Genomic DNA, 16,398 nt, shown 5'->3' with positions numbered 1-16,398 from the left:
CGCCTGCGTCACTCAGGCACACGCCCCGCCTCCAGTTCATGCTCCACCTAGCCTAGTGACTCGGCAGCGCGGTAGGCGGTGGCTGCGCAAGCGCGAGGCGGCGGCCTAGCCTCTCAAACACCTCGCACCCGCCCCTCTCGGAAGCACGTGCATCTTACGTCATTTCCTGTTATTCTCTTCTCTGATTCCTCGGTCCTAGGAGGATTCGCTGGGGACCGCGTTTGGGGCGTGCCCGCTTCCTGCTCTGTCAGGTGAGTGAGTAGGCGCTGTTCTTCGCTGTCGCCCAGCAGCCTCACTTCCCGGGGTCTCCCTGCGCTTGGTGCTCGCCTTGGAGTCACGAAGGCAACGGAAATTCCGGTGCCTGAACCAGGGTGGGGAATCTTCGCGGCACCGGAGCCCCGCTGAGCTCTTGGCCTGAGTCTCCTTGGTGCTAAGGAACCGGACCGCCTGCGACATCTCCAGAGCTCGGACGATAGCCCTCGTGCCCTGGACATCTTTCAAGGCCTGCAGAGATGAGGGGAGGTATCAGACACGGCCAGGGCTATGGATGTGAGGCTGGAATTGGAATGGCTCTCGTGCCCCTGTTGTTTGACTTGAGACATCTGCTTTTACCTGGTTGGGCCTCGGTTTCTCCAACTGTTAAGTGAGGAGGAAGTTAGACTATATATCAGCGAATCTCTCTCTCTCTCTCTCTCTCTCCCCCCCTCCCCCTCGCTCCCCCCTCCCCCTCTCTCCCCCTCCTCTTTCTCTCCCTCTTTTTCAGGCATGGACTCCTTTAAAAATCTGAGAACTCGACGGAGAAATGCACACATACACACACACACACACACAGACACTAAATTTTGCAAAAAGGTTTATAGGGCATTCACCCAAGTAAGTGATTTTTCAGGGATCTTTCCATTTGTATGACTCTGACAGTTGCTCAAATGAAAGGCAGAGAAGGGGTGATGTGTGCAACAGTTGCAACCACCCCCCCCCCCCCCCCCCCCCCCCCCCACCGGGACTGGTTACACTGAAGCAGCTGTGCCTCTCTCATCACTCGCCATGGCACGGTTCCACGTCTGTATTTCCCTGGGCTTTGTGGAAAATATCGCTTTCCTGTATAAAATTGGCTAGAATTGGTTAGAATTGGTTGTGGCCCAGCACTAGGGTGAGGGTTGTTACCTGAACCAAAATGGGACCCTTCCATCCCCACCCACTGATCCTTAGGTATAGTCACCTAACTAGAGAGGCTGTGAGAAGTAGTTCAGTCTGTCCAGCTTAACCACAGCCAGACTTTGGAATGCCTGATCCACGTCTAGGAATTGAATCGACAGGTCATTGTACAAGGTTGTTGAGCATAAAGTGTGTAGTGGGCCTTGGGTATAACATTTTAAATTCTCCTTGTTCATACCAAAGGTTTAATAATTGACAGGGGATGAAAAAACTTGCTAACTGTAAAGTTCCAACATCAGGTCTAATGATGCTGATAATAATGGCTCCCCTGTACCATGCAGCAGCTATGTGCATATTCTCTCATTTAATATTCCTGGAATTTTATCCATCTTACAGATGAGGATGCCTGGGACTCAGATCACTTGTTCTAGCTCCCCTTGTCCTGTCACCCAGTGCTAGAAGTAACTGAGTCAGGATTTAATATGTCTCAAAAGCCTGTCTGTATACTGCTGTCCCTTTTTCAACATCTCTTAGGAAAGAAGAAAGGAGAGGGAAATGTGGTGCATTTTTTTCTCAGAAGTTGTGAGGTGAGTTGCATCAAGGCTAAATATGTGGTATTAAGCTATCATACTTGAGGACAAGAACTGTGTCTAGGTCAGTAATGAATCTCCAAAGCCAAACACAATTCCTGAGGTTAGTATGTGCTAAATACAATTTTGGTGAATTCTTCCTTCTACCTTAGTTCCATCCATTATGGCATTAAATACTAACAACCAAAAAAGTTTTAAGCGCTTCATGTAAGCATAGCTCCATCATAAAGTCAGATGCTTTCTGAGAATGTGGCTCATTACTCAGGGAGTATTTGGAAGGTGAGCGCCTCTTGGGAATACCAAAGTCTGTTAACTCACACCACTTGCTATGGCCTGAGATCTCAAGTCATTACATACAGGCCTGACTCATTGTGTGGTACCTCATGACCGAATGAGGGAAGCTACGAAACATGTGATCGAGGAAACAAAAAGCCAGATATGCCTCCTGTTTTAGCAACACAGGGTCTTTCTAGCCATGGAGAAACCTCTGGGCTTATTTGCAGACTTTATATGTATTTAAGAAATTGACTTGGTATTAACGTAATATACATAGCAATGTCAATCAGAAAGCTATAGCAGCTATAAAATTCCTTTAGCAGTACTTCTTATTTCATGTATCTTCTAACTGATTGAATAGAGGAGACTTAATTTCATCAAATTATACTGCAAAAACAATCTGTCTACATAGGAAGATAGCTTTCAATTCTAAAAAATAACTTCGGGGGTGCCTGGATGGCTCAGTCTGCTAAGCATCCAACTCTTGATTTTGGCTCAGCTCATGATCTCATGGTCATGATAGCCTGCTTAAGATTCTCCCCCACCCTCTCTTTTTCTCTCTCTGCCTATCCCTGCGTGTGCATGCACTTCCTCTCAAATAAATAAATAAATAAATAAATAAATAAATAAATGACTTTGGAGAAGGCAAGTTCAAAACCTTAAAAAAAATTATTTTCTCAACAATGTGGCTGCCATCCTACCAGTTGGTAATCTGGAATCAGGGTCTTAAACATTTTATTTTATTTTTTTAATTTTTTTAATGTTTATTTATTTTAGAGGCAGAGAGAGCACAAGTGGGGGAGGGGCAGAGAGAGAGGGAGACACAGAATCTGAAGCAGGCTCCAGGCTCTGAGCTGTCAGAACAGAGCCCAATGCGGGGCTCAAACCCACGAACCGTGAGGTCATGACCTGAGCTGAAGTCGGACGCTCAACCGACTGAGCCACCCAGGCGCCCTGGTCTTAAACATTTTAACGCTCAAATAAGTTTATTTGTTCCTTACCTTGATGTAATTTTTAAGATGACTTTGGAGTAGGTGATGGTGATGATAATGATCATATGTATTCTGATTTACAAGGACTGTTTCATTTAAACTTCATAATCAATTTGCAAAGCAGTTGCTATTTGTTTCCGCATTTTACAGCTGAGGAAACTTAACGATCAGAGCAGTTAGATAATTTGTCCAAGGTTACACAGCTTGTAAGTGGTAGAATTGTGATTCAAATCTAGGCCACCTGACTGTACACCCAACTTACTGATCACTGAGTTACACCACTTTTCTTAGCCTCAACCCATCTCCCCTTTATACACCCTAAGTAGATCAGGCATACTTACCTTCACCTAGAAAATACACTGGGCTTGAGGAAATTGGCTGCCCAGGGTCTGGGACTGTGCCAGCTACACTTGACTTGCCTGTCCTTGAACTCACCAGGCACATTTCCCTCTTAAGTGTTTTGTATTTGATGTTCCCTCTGCTTGGAACGTGGTTTACCCATAACTTTTCTCTTCATTCAAGTCTCTGCTCATATTAGTTCCCCAGCAGGACTTTCTTGGCTACCCCAGAATGCCTCTTCAATTTGTATCCCTTCAGCTGGCTTTATTTTTCATTATAGCACCTAACACCTCCTGACAATATATATTCATTACCACTCCCCTCACTACAATAGAAGGGACCTGAGAACAGAGACTTTGTCTCTTTTGTTTATCACTACTTTTGTCATTGAATCTAAGATGATCTTTCCCACAGTTTAGCACTCTAAAAATCTGGATGTGTCTTATAATTGACAGTTGTGACCTGATAGCATTTGGTTTTTTTCTTAATTATACCTACAAAAGATAGTGAGGGTTTAAAATGACGGTGTCTTAGAGTTGATGAAAATACAGTGTATTCTCAGGGCCCAAACTCTTGCCTGGCACAGAGTTGGCATGCAGTAATTACTGGTCAAGTGAAATCATTGACTGCTCACTATGTGCCAGAAACTATTTAAATATTTTTAATCTCCCCCATCATGCTGTTATGAAATATTTCTGTTACCAAAGCAACTTGGTAGTGGGTAGTAAATATGTGGTGTCATTTTGGAAGTCTGGGAAAGAGAGCTGCATCCTGGTCTCTGCTGTGGGACTGCAGTGTGTTACGTTTCCTTGTTTGTCCTCTGTCCCCACTCTTCTTTCACAGACTTTAGTGACTGCCTGCTGCTTGCCCAGTGCTGTGTATAAGCAGAGGCATAGGGTGCTGTGTGTAAGCAGAGGCACAGGGTGCTGTGTGGGCACCCAGAAGGGTTGCCTAGCCTGGTCTGGAGGTGCAGAGGGATGTCTCCAGGCTTCCTGGAGGAAGTTCTGTCTAAACTGGGTTCTGAAAGGCAGGCATTGACCTCGAATGTGAGAAGGGACTGGGATGAGAATGGAGAGCATCCAAGCCAACTCCAGGAGAGAATCGTGTTAAATAGCTTGCATTTTGTCCTTAAGCAAAGAAGTGATGTGCCAATGAGCCATATTTATCACTCTGGCAGCCTCTTAGAAAGCAGATGAGGAAGGAGGGGGATGTAAGGCCAGTTTGAAGACATTTGAAATAATGTAAATGAAGGCCAGAACTGGAACAATGGCTAAAGCGGGAAGAAGCATCTAAGGAGCCCTGGCATTTAAAATTAGCGCACTTGGCTGGGTATGCTGGTCAGAGAGCCGTCTGGCCTGAGTAAATGAGTGGCCAGTAGGTGGCACCATTCACCAGGGAGGGAGATCCATGAAGTCAGTAAGCTTGGGGAATGGGTGAATTTAGTTTTGGGCATAAGGGGTTTAATGTGCAGATCTAAAGCAGACCCATAACCAGGGGTCTTCATCTTAGAGGCCATGTCAAAGGGTTTATTTTCAGAATCGGGGAGACTATGGAAGAGAAGAGAAAGGACCACTTTATTTTAGAATGATTACTCTGGTTTCAGCCTGAATGTCACAGTGATCCCATCCTGAGTTGGCAGTGATCTAAAGAGCAGGTGGCTATAAGAATGGAGAGCATGTTAGCAGATTGAAAGTTGTATACATTAGGCTTTGGTGAGAGATTAAATGTGAGCAAAAGTGGACAATGAAAAGCTGCTTTCTGGATTGAGCCACTGAATGGGTATTATTGCCTATTTCTAATGTAATCCTACTGAATCCATTTGACGGGGAACAGATGAAAAACGATATTTAGATGGAGGATAATAATAAAAGCTAGTACTTTTACAGTCTGCAAACCCCGTCTGATCCTCCCAACAATCTTACGAGATTACCTTTATCATCTTCATTTTCCAGATGAGGAAACTGAAAGCAAAGTACAGTAACTTGCCTGAGGTCACAAAGTTAGTACGTGCTGAGCTAGAATTTGAACCCAGGCAGTCTGGCTAAAGTCTACTCTCACCACCTGACTGGAGTGAGATGCCTCTACATGAGGAGCTCCCTTTAGTCACACTGAACTTGAGAGATCTTGGGGCAGCCCTTTGGAGACCTGGGTTGGGGTGGAGACAGCCTGGACCTTGTGTTCTGAGTTTTGGATCCTGGCAATGTATTACTTAGGCAAAATAACAGCCAAAAATGTAAAGAGCCCCTGCTCCAAGGCTGTTGACCTAAGCATTTATTTAGGCGTTCATACTTTACCGCATCTGCCAATTGACTAGGCAATGGCAGGTTGAGTTTTTTAACTTAAGTCTTGATAAGTCTTCAACTTATTCTGCATTTGAACTGTTGGATTATGGTTTCCTGGCTCCAAGAATTCTTTCCTTGCCCTGCATGGTCTCTTAACCAATCTTCTCTCTCAGGCATTGATGCATAGCTATAATTTGTCAAAATATTTCTTCATTCTCTGCTTATACTTTCATGAACATCTAGTTCTGCCTGAGGGAAAAAGAAAAGGTTTCACTAGAAAGGTGCACCTGTGTCCTGAGAAGCTTTGGATATGAGGTTTGTTTCTGTCTGGGCCCGTCTCTAGAGCCATGCCTTCCCCTTTTCTCTTAAGACCAGTTCCTACTCTGACACCACGTTGCTTCCCATCTTGCCCCCGTTCTCAGGAGACTCACTCCATTTTTCCATACGTGCAAACACATACCGTGTCTTCCCCCGTCCTTTAAAAAACAAAATCAATGGGAAAAAACCCACAAAACCCAAGCCCACAAAGCCCCCTACTACTCAGATCCCCCCTAAGGCTCCTGTCCTATTCTCCCCCTTAGAACCATAGTCAGTATCCCTACTTCTTCAGTTCTCTCTCTCTTCAGCCCACTGCAGCCCAACTTCCATCCCTACTGAAACACTTCTTGCCAAGGTCATGAGTAACTTTCTTCTTGCCGAAACTAGTGTCTCTTTCTCAGTTTTTAATGTTGCTTGAGTTCTGAACATTGTCTGACACTAGTCATGACCTCCCTCTTAACTCCACTTCCCTTCTAGCTCTTAGCTGCTCCTCCTCTGTCCAGCTGCTGGTCCTCAAGGGCCTTGCCCTGCCACCCTTCCCATCTCACATCCTTGTCATCCTGGGATGACGCTGTGACTCTCTTGGAGAGGCTACCAGAAAGCTCACTCTGTAAAAGGGAGTGCTGAACAACCAGGCTTTCTCAGACTGGAGACCAGAGCTTCTCCAGATGCCAGGAGTTCACAGGCAGCCTCTCTGGGGCATCGTGTTCAGAGTGATTTGGTCACACACATTTTTTTTTTTTTAATTTTTTTTTTCAACGTTTTTTATTTATTTTTGGGACAGAGAGAGACAGAGCATGAACGGGGGAGGGGCAGAGAGAGAGGGAGACACAGAATCGGAAACAGGCTCCAGGCTCCGAGCCATCAGCCCAGAGCCCGACGCGGGGCTCGAACTCACGGACCGCGAGATCGTGACCTGGCTGATGTCGGACGCTTAACCGACTGCGCCACCCAGGCGCCCCTGGTCACACACATTTTTCATTCTTCTGTGTCCCCCTGTACAGTAGTCGGGTTCCTCGTTTGGCCCCTTAGCAGCATCACATTTTGCCTGCTGCTTCTTGGGTGCGAAACCACACAACTTCATGTTTCATGCAGTGTCACCTTGCTCAGACTTCCATCCTTCCCCAGTCCTGGGGGGCTTCCCTCCCTTCTGGTTCATACACAGTTTTGCACAAATATGCAGTATTTTAGAGTTTTCTTCCCTCTCCTTCTCCTTCCGCCCTCTCCCCGCCCCCCTCCCCCCCCCCCCCCCCGCCACACACACACACACACACACAGTGGCATCTGGGCAGGAGAAGGGGGCAGCAGATGAGCTTTGTGGTTCAGATGCGTTCCCTCCCCTTTGCTGGTCTCCACTGCCATGTGGCTGCCCTAGACTTGTCCCTAGGCATTATGGATTCTGGTGGGGCCCACCAAGATGGGGCTGGCCTGATTTCGTTTCTGAGCAAAATCATGGAAAGTGCTAGTGTTTGTAGTCATGAGGTCCTCGTGTGCCGCAGTTCTCACAACTTGTCTCCTGACCTTTCCTCGTCTGCTCTGCACGGCACTGGGACAGGTGTGCACTTCCAAGTCATTCACATGGCACACTGGTGAAGGGGAAGGGAGAACTGCTCTTGTCCACCACATCCTCTCCTGGGGCTACTTGTGTAGCCTGGGTGCCAACCTGGTGCCACGACCAACCAGCGTGGGTCTTCTCTGAGCGGCCTGTGCTTGCCCCTCGGCTGTGCTCAGAGAATGGGGCACCAGTGTCCTCCAAGCCTGTCTAGATGCTTCTAAGCCCCATGCAAGGGATCTGGCCTTAGAGAAAGGTGGACCAGAACACTTGTATCTGGTTCTTGTCCTCCTTTTTCTCCTGAGCAAGCCTAGAAGGCCTTTTATGGGAACTTCTCTTTATCTTAGTGTGTCACCTCCACACTGTAACTTCTAGAAAGTCTATCCTCTCACCCTCAGTTTGTTCTCTTGATCTATAAAGAGTTTGGAAATTAAAAAACCCTTTTTCCTCCCCACAAAAGCCAGATTTTAAGACTCTTATCTCATTATGGACTCAAGAAAATGGAATTTCAGACTCAAAACCGAGCAATGGCTTCCCAAGCAGCGAAAGCCATTCACTAAATGGCTGGGGGCACTGCAGGCTTACTAGGAATCGTGAATTACCTGCAACAGAAGTACAGGTTTTGACCTCAAGAAAAGTTCTCCGTTAGCTTGATAGATGTGCCCACTTCTTGGATAGCCAGGCACTTTGATTGCCAATCTCTCCAGCACTACAGAGAACAGGTAGGGTACTTCTCCAAAGGAAAAGATGGGTTGTTGTCACCCAAAGAAAGGGATCGGGGGCAGGCGAACAGAGAGTATATGTACAGGGAATCTACACAGACAGCCAGAATAAATACATATGTCATTCTGAACTAAGGAGAAGGGAGCAGGAGTCTGGGACTTCAGAAGAAAGGAATGCGTTTCCCAGAGTGATAAAAAAAAGTAGATGTTGGTAATTAGATGTTTGTCCTGCCATGCAGATGGGTCACTCAGATAAAGTTTATCTCTGCTAATAACCCATATTCTGGGAAAGATCCCCAATTTAGATTCTTTTGTATAGTTAAAGGGAGGGGCAAAAGTTTCTCTTGAGCTCACAGGGTCTCTGTTGCCTTCAGCTCACAATAATCTTCATGTCAAAATGGCCATCTTGGGGCAACCTGCCCTTGGCCCCTGCACCCCTCACCACACTTCTGTGTCCCATGTCCTGCTGGTTGTCTCTGCATGGATGTTCCACAACGCCTAGTGAAGCGAGATGTGTTCAGAATCTAACAGGTTATCTTTCCCGCTGAGCCTAGTCTTCTGGCCTTTCCTGATCCTTTCCCACTGTACTGGATCAAATTGGATCTGATTCACCACCTCCCATCCATCTGGCTCCTAAGTTATTTAATACCCTTTGTACTTTGGAAGTATTTTTAATGTATTTATATATTATTTTTAATAAGGCATAATTTTCACAAAAGAAAAATGTACCTATATAGAAAATTTGGAAAATATAAAGAAGAAAATTGTATGTCCCTCAGCCCCAGCACTTGGGGACGACCACTACGAGCATTTTTGTCATGGGGCTGCAGAGTGCCTAAGAGCCGGACCAGCTCTGTTCACACTCTGGCTTCACCACCCCCACCCCTGTGTGTGGCCCTGGACGTGCTGCCCAAGCCCCTGTGCTTCCATGTACTTTTCTGAAAAATGGGGATAATGATAGTACCCACTTTAGAAGGCTTGGGGAGAGTTGAGTGAATAATGGGCTAGGACACTCCCTGACTCATAGTACCTCGTAGCTGCTATTATTAATATTACTATTATTTTAAATGTATATATTTTAATTGCTGATAAACTGTATATACGGTTTAATATTCTGCTTCTTTTCATTATCTATTGTACGCATTTTCCAGGTCACACATATTCCCCAGAAACATGACTTACATGACTGTATAATGGTCCATCACTTAAATTCATTCATAATTTCCTCTGTAGTTGACCATTCCTCTATGTTTGGACAGTTGGTGTGTGTATGTTTGCTATAATAAAGAACTCTGATCTGAAAATCTTTATGTGTGTATGTACATATAAAAATGTTTGCGTTTGTGTCTGTATCTACATCTGACCATAAGCCTGATTATTTTCTTAGAATAGGATTTTACACCTGAAGAAGGTATGGGCTGTCTAAAGTCTCCAGTAATGTGCTTAGAAATTACATAAAGGCAAGGTTATCAACCACTCACACACTCAGGGTCCCCCCACACACACCCCCTCCAGCATGAGATGAGCTCCTTTAAGTCTGCCCATTGTTGCTGCCATATTCTTCACAAGGCTTTGCCGCATTTCACTGGGATGGTAGGAAATGGAATTTTGCCCCATGTGCTTCTGCATACCTTACTTTTTATAATGTTAATAAATTGGGGTACCTGGGTGGCTCAGTAAGTTAAGCGTCTGACTTCGGCTCAGGTCATGATCTCGCTGTCCGTGAGTTCGAGCCCCGCGTCGGGCTCTGTGCTGACAGCTCAGAGCCTGGAGCCTGCTTCTGATTCTGTGTCCCTCTCTCGCTTTGCCCCTCCCCCACTCATGCTTTGTCTCTCTCTCTCTCTCATGAATAAATAAACATTAAAAATATATATACATAATGTTCATAAATTAACTGAATACTCCCATAAATCCTGGATGGACTATTAACTTGCTTACTGCCCAGTCCATTTTCCTGTGAGTAGAAATACAATCCATGGTGCTGGCAATACTCTTCACTTGTTTCCTTGTTCCTCTGCCCTAAGATGTTTAGCATTTTGGCATCTATCCCTGGTGACAGCACAGGTCCCAGAGCCCTGTAAAAGCTTCTGTGAGAACCTGGCTCAGGTAAGGTACTGGCTTAGGTGGACTGACCCATTTTCTGAACTCTGTATGGCCTTCTCAGCACATTGCAATATATTGCAAATCATTGTACGGTGTTTCAGATTCCAGTTTCCATTCAATGCCTTCTCCCTTGCAGTCACCCCAGCAGTGTTCATTCTAACCAATCCCATGGGAAGAGAGCTAGAGTTTTATTTTGCTAAAATAAAATCAACTGGGAGTGCCTGGGTGGCTGAGTCGGTTGTGTCCAACTTCGGTTCAGGTCATGATCTCACGGTTCATGGATTTGAGCCCCACGTTGAGCTCTGTGCTGACAGCTCAGAGCCTGGAGTCTGCTTTGGATTCCGTGTCTCCCTCTCTCTCTGCCCCTCCCCCTCTTGCACTCTTTCTCTCAAAAATAAACATTAAAAAATAAATCAACTAATACCTTTAAGAGCTTTATATTTTACAAAATGCATTCACAAATGTGATTGCTTTGAGTCTCAAAACAATTCTGGGAGTTAGGTACATTTATCTCCATTTTACAGATGAGGCCCAGAGAAGTGAAGCCACTAGTTGAACTGGTGAGTGACAGGGACAGATCTCAAACCGGCCTCTTCCTAAAAACTGACCTTTGCCTGCAGCAAAGGAGAGCCAGAAGGAGGAAAATGCCCTTGGGGGCAGGAATATGAGCTCTGCTGGAGTGGATTGAAGGGGCCACAAGTAGGAGCACTGGGACAGGGCAGACTTGTTGGGCCCATGGTTATGAGAGCCTGTGGCCAGACCTGCGCCTGTGACTTTGGAGTCTCTGGGACTGCTCCCTGGTATGGACCCTTGGGCAAATACTGCACTTCCCTGAGCTTCAGTTTCCCCATTTGCAGGATGAAAATAACTACTCCTCTGCCAACTAGAAGAATTGCTTTGATGATCTGGTGCCGTGGTGCCTATGATGCTGCTGTGGGATCTTCAAAGTGCAGGGCACGAGGAGTCCTTTAAGCCAGGTTTACTTACTCCAGGTGAGAGCAGGTGGGACTCCAATGAGGGTTCCTTTCTTTCTCTCCTTTTTTCCTTTTCGACTTCTTATTTTTACCTTCGTTATTTTATAATGTCCTTGTAAAATGATGCAAGTGATTATGAGATTAAAAAAAACCTTTTTTTTAATGTTTCACTTAATTTTTGAGATGGGCGGGGGGGAGAGGGGCAGAAAGAGAGGGAGACACAGAAACCGAAGCAGGCTCCAGGCTTTGAGCTATCAGCACAGAGCCCAACGTGGGGCTCAAACCCACGAGCCATGAGATCATGGCCTGAGCCAAAATCCAACTTAACGGACTGAGCCACCCAGGTGCTCTGATTATGAGATATTTAAAGTAGAAATAGAAAACCCCAGTTACTCCCTCACCATCCCCCCCACCCAGGCCCCTCACCCCTACATCCTGCTCTGCAGAGAGATAGCCAGTTTGTGGTTTAGTGCACCTCCTTCCAGGCTTTAAAACCATATATCCATACATATTTTTATGCATATCCTTATATATATACATATATATGTATATATACGTGTATATATGTATATATATGTGTGTATATATATACATATATACACATATACATACACACACACACTTATTCATACAATTTTGTTCTTTAAATTTAAAAAAACTGTTCTCTACACTGTTCTGCACCTTGCTTTTTTCCCCTATAACAATTTTATCTTGAAGACCTCTATATCAGAGCTGCCTAATTCAGTTGTATGTCTGGGCATTTTGTAGATAGATAGATAGATAGATAGATAGATAGATAGATAGATAGATATTTAACCAATTTCCTACCAATGTTATTTAGATCATTGCTAATTTTTAAAATATTACCAATAGTACTGTATTAACCATTAGTGCCATTAACCATTGTTACCATGAGTGCTTGATGGACAAGTTTGTGCCCCTGTAAATATATTTTGAAGGGTTATCCTTGTGATACACATTTTAATACCTGATAGGTATGTTCAACTGCCAGATTCCACTCCCACCGGTGGTGTTTGGGGTGTCTTTTTGTCTTCAGTGGCTCTGTGGGAGAGAGGGTGATTTTGTACCCCTTCAGGGGACATTTGACAGGCATTGGAGACATTCTTTGTTGTCACAGCCTGGGAGGTAGTGCTGGATGCTACTGGTGTCTAGGGGACTGAGGCATCCAAGGATAAACAGGACAGCTCCCGCTGCAAAGAATTATGTCAGTAGTGCTGAGGTTAAAATACCCTGGCCTACACCTGTGCCAGTGCCAGATATTACCAGTTTTTTAAGCTGGCTATTTCTGATAGTTTGAAAAAATGATACCTTATTTTGTTTTGTACCTCTTAAAGAGAATGGAGTTATATTTACTGCTTATGTTATATATTATTTGAATTTGTTATGACGAATGTGTATTAATTTTGTAATTTTCTAGTAAAGCCACCGAAGATTTTTTAAGCAACACCTCTTTGATTATTACTATGCAATCTGTCCTTAAGATTTTGTCATGTAGGGGCACCTGGGTGGCTCAGTTGGTTAAATGTCCAACTCTTGATTTCAGTTCAGGTCATGATCTCACGGTTTGCGAGTTCGAGCCCCGTGTCAGGCTCCGCGCTGATGTGCAGAGCCTGCTTGGGATTCTCTCTATCCCTCTCTCTCTGCCCCTTCCCTTCTCCCTCATGCTCTCTCTTTATCAATAAACATTAAAAAAAAAAAGAGTCATGTAAGTGCCTGTTTGTCTTTCCCTGAGAAGGTGTAGAAAGAATCCCTCAGTGTAGGCCTTGAGAACTTGTCAATGCTCACATCCTCTGGCCTTCAGAATTTCTCTACTGCACTTCCAAGGCACCTTCTCCCCGTGAACACCCAGACCCAGGAGCCAAGTCCAAGAATTATATTAGCCCAGAGATATTCTTTATCACAGACCAGGGCCCCAAAATGAAATGTATTCTGCAGCTGACTTCAGGACACCTAGAATACCCACCATGGACTCATCTGCCCAAATGCCAGGAGAAAAAAACAACAACAATAAAAAATCCTCATGCTTATTTCTCAGCTGTGAAACCTGAGATCCATTCACCCTGTGAATTGTCCAGCCTGTCACAGCTGAGCCAAGCCCATGGTGCTTCTGCAGAGCCTGAAGCTGCTGGTATAGGTTCTGATGCAGCATGAATGCTTTCACCTTCCCTCTGCTAGGTCCTATCAAATGGAAAAGGAGTGGAGCCCAGTCCTAAGTGCTGCTCAGCATGTCAAGGACTCCTGGAGAAGTGCCTACACCTTTCACTTAGCTCAGAGAAGCTGGAGCCATCCTGGAGGAAGTGTGCATGGACAACCTCTCAATAATCCCGGATACTCCCAAGAAAGTGTCCCACGTGGCAGAAATGGCACAGACTTGCCTGCAGCCTTTGAAGATCACCCAATAGCAGACTTTCAAAGTGGGAAGATCGCTCCTGGCCTAGTGCCAGGTCCAGGACTTCTGCCAGAAATTCTGTGCCTTTGATCTGCAACCTGTTATGGTTATCCAGTAAGCAAACGCATATGCGGAGGCTGCCTGGTCTGATGGCTCTCTCTACTCTGAAAGCCACACAAGTCATGTCAGTGAAATGAAGCATCCAACCTGTGAGGCCAAGAGTGCCTGGGACACCCCTGCATTGCTATCTTCATGAGAGAAAACATTTAGAGGTTCAACATGGGAAGGGAGGGGAGTGATCTATGAGAAAGAACACCCATCTGCAAATCAGGGGCTGAGTTCTGCTCTTATCTCATGTACCCTGGGACAGATAACTGTTTTTCTCTAAGGGCCTCAGCTTCCTTGTTAAGTGGTTATTGGAAGCATTCACTCTGTATTTCAATGTGCAATTTTCTCAAATAATAACATTGCCAACTAGATAAAGCTGGCTAAAATAAAGGAGAGATCTAAAATAGAGTTTAAAACCAGTCCAATATCTGCTGGTTGGTTTTTCTCATTCAAAAGTAATAGATGTTCAGAACAGAAAAAACAAAACAGAACAAAACAAAACAAAAAACCAAGATATGGCCAAGCACAAAGTAGTTCATAGAGAACATTGCCCTGGAGATCATGCTGTTGGCATCTTTCTGGGATCCTTCCAGATAAGAGGTTCTTAACTTGGATTGTTTGGATGGGCTTTGTGGGAAGAGAGCCCCTGAGTGATTCAACAACCCCCTTTTGTGGTCCATTTAGGATATTTGAGTTGTTTTGCCATTACAAAGAATGCCATGCACATACAAGCTGGATGAAAAAGAATTAGCACTTAATGAGAAAGCAAGCAGAAAAAATGGACAATGTGAACACCTGACAAAGGTGCTTTAAAGGGCACAAAAAGATGCCAAATTGTCCCACAGTGCACAGAAATGACCACTAAGAGACAAATAGATCAATGCTCACTTTAAGCCATTTACGTTTAAGTTAACACATACTTACTGGACAGGTGCTGCTGTATCTGTGCCAGGTGCTGTGGACTCTACAGGCAGCCCAGCCACTGACCTCACAGCTTTCAAACTGGTGGAGACCGACACGGAAATTATTTCATGCAGAAACCGTCATTTGTGTTTAAGCAAACTACCTTCATGCATGATTGGCACAGTAAAACCCTGAATCATTTTGTTCCCCAAGCTCTTCCTGACCCAGCCTCCCAGCCTCTGAGGGCCTGTGTGTTTCAGGTTTCAGCCTTGAGGAGAGTTCTCCTTCCAGCTCACATCCAATCCAGAGGTTCCCTCTAGGTGCCCCTGAATGGAGGCCATTCAACATTTATTTGTCCTTTTCAGAGAACAGGAAGTTTACTACCCTGGATTTGAACTCTACTCGTTTGAAACTTTTCCCTCTATTGAACTACATCCTCCCTCCCTGTAGGCTCCTCTGATTGGTCCCAGAACCTCACAAAACAAGTCTGCCTTCATCTCCAACCTGCAGGTCTAAAGAGCTTTCAGATCTTCGGGGGAGGCACCCAATCCCATGGTCTGCCCCCAAGACAGTACCCAGCATCTGTGATGTCCTTCCCTGGCAGAATAGGCCTGCAAGTCCCCTGTTGATTCATCAAACCATGCGCATGCCCAGACTAAACAAAGTATCCATGAACAGATGGTCACGGCATGGGGGCAGCAAGGCCCAGACCTTTGAGGACAGATTATGCTAGTGACACTAGAAAACTTCCTGCAGCTTCAGGAGGGTGGATGGGGACAGAGAGAAGATGAGCCAGCCCTGATTGGAGGACCTAATTGGCTGTCCTCCCAAAAAGAGCCTGTGTGCCTGGAACAGTGCCTCCCACACTAATGTGTGTGCTAATCTCCTGGGGGTTTAATTCAGCAGGTCTGGCGTAGAACCTGAGATTCTGCATTTTTTCCAAGCTCCCAGAGGTATGCTGATACTTCAGGGGATACTTTGAGAAGCAGAGCCCTAGGGCAGTGGTATCATAATACCCTGGAGGAGCTTTAAAAATACAGAAAGTTTGGCCTACCCCAAATTGACTGATTCAGTCTTCTGGTCCATTTATTGACAAGGTCTCAACCTAGACTGCACATTAGAATCATGGGAAGAGTTTTTAAAATGTTGATTCTCAGAGTAGAGACTCACTTGTCTTTCTCTCTCTCTCTCTCCCTCTCTCTCTCTCTCCCTCTCTCTGTCTCTGTCTCTGTCTCTGTCTCTGTCTCTTGCTGCTTTAGTTTGAAAACCTGACCGGCCTAATTCGTTGTGGGAGCAGAGGTTCCCAGCCCTAGCTGCACATCACCTGGGAGAATAATAAAATGTCAGTGTCAGGTCACCTCCCTGCAGACCCACTGAATCAGAATTTCTAGGGGTTAGAGCCAAGAGATGAGCATTCCACAAAGCTCCCTAGATGATTCTGAGGTGAAGCCCCTGGTGTGGAGTCTGAGGGGAGAATATTTTGGGATTCCTGATACAGATACAGGTTACCACATGCTCCCCTGAACATTCAGGGACTTGAGTGTTTAACAAATGCCATGGATGACATATGAAATGGCAACTTTGGGAAACACTGGGGTAGAGGAAAGATCCCTGGATCAGAGTCAGAAAGACCGTGCTCCTGGTTCGAGACTTCTCACAGGTCACAGGCTCATT

At 45.3% G+C, this 16,398-nt stretch overlaps 1 protein-coding gene across 2 annotated transcripts in view; it reads left to right on the top strand.

Moving 5' to 3' along the window:
• Positions 1–39: 39 nt before the first annotated feature.
• Positions 40–16,398, top strand: part of GDAP1L1 (ganglioside induced differentiation associated protein 1 like 1) — a 51,266-nt gene continuing 34,907 nt past the window's right edge. Inside the window, exons 1-2 of one of the 2 annotated variants that reach the window (XM_032592562.1) lie at positions 40–251; positions 11,187–11,321. The gene's annotated coding sequence lies outside the window, so the exon portion shown is untranslated. The other variant, XM_030309560.1, reaches the window with a different exon arrangement.

This window comes from Lynx canadensis, chromosome A3, assembly GCF_007474595.2.
Source record: "Lynx canadensis isolate LIC74 chromosome A3, mLynCan4.pri.v2, whole genome shotgun sequence".
Classification (NCBI taxonomy): domain Eukaryota; kingdom Metazoa; phylum Chordata; class Mammalia; order Carnivora; family Felidae; genus Lynx; species Lynx canadensis.
This window is presented reverse-complemented; position numbering and strand designations above follow the sequence as displayed.